This window comes from Arachis ipaensis, chromosome B9, assembly GCF_059453495.1.
Source record: "Arachis ipaensis isolate K30076 ecotype BB chromosome B9, ASM5945349v1, whole genome shotgun sequence".
NCBI classification, from domain to species: Eukaryota; Viridiplantae; Streptophyta; class Magnoliopsida; order Fabales; family Fabaceae; genus Arachis; species Arachis ipaensis.
In genome coordinates this window covers 28200397-28201556 of record NC_142444.1, presented here as the reverse complement: position 1 = coordinate 28201556, position 1160 = coordinate 28200397, and positions in this window count along the sequence as shown.

Genomic DNA, 1160 nt, shown 5'->3' with positions numbered 1-1160 from the left:
GGCTGGAGAATATTTACATACAAAATATACAACCCATAACCCAAAATACATGTTCAAACCTTAGTTCTCTATAAACCTCTAAGAGGTACAAAATAACACAAGTATATATATATAAGGAGAGAGTCTATACATATATAACAAAGATCAAAAGTAAAGCCCTAAACTATCCACTTCGCTGCAGAGCTCCAGATGCCTAGCCAGGTGCCAATCGACCTACATCTGAAAAAACAACAATATCGTATGGAACGAGAACCGGGGGTTCTCAGCATGGTAAAGGTGCCACGTACATAAGATATAAGGTCCTGAGAATGCCAGAGGCAATCCTAGAATGCCGACACTCAGATTTTAAAACTTAAAGGACTAAAACAGAAACCATAAACGGGTGATCTTCTAAGATTCTAACCTAACCAAACCTTAAATTTGACTAAACTCCCTAACTTCCTGCCTTTCCTCCGATCCTCCAACACCAGTGAAATCACACAAACAAACAAGAAAGCAAGGGTAAACACAGCTAGTATAAAAGTACTGTAATTAGCGAATATAGCAGTTAACATAGAAAATTCATTTAGGCATTCCCAATTAATGCACAAACAAACAAAGCAAACAATATGCACATGATGTATGCCTGTCCTATGGCTGATGAGTCTCATCTGTCACTTATTAAGCCAACCTGACAAGTCCAGCTGCTAAACCCTGGACTGTCCCCCGTCGCGCATCCCTATGAGTCTATGCATAACTTTTTCTTTTCTCATTCATAATTCATATATATAATTTTACTCAATGGGGGTTAACCTTCCCAGGAATTTATAAGTGCCCGGTCACCCTTATGATGTAGGGTCAACAGAGTATCGAGTCTCAACCTGGAAAATGTGGTGGCAAGCCACGGTACTTTACCCAGGGAAACTCGCATCTCAGATAATTGGGTGCACAAGCCAATAAACATTCATGATCATTTGTAAACATTGCATATTCATATCATTAAAGTTATAGCACCATATGCACTCTAAGTAGTCACATTTCCATATATAATTCATCAATTTTCCAACCTTGCTTCACCCCCAAGTTACCTCCATTTTCTAACTCCATCTTGTTACTAGGCTTACTAATAAGATCTAGGGTTAAAAGAATGAAAATAGAGGTTTAGAAGTTCAAAATTTAGC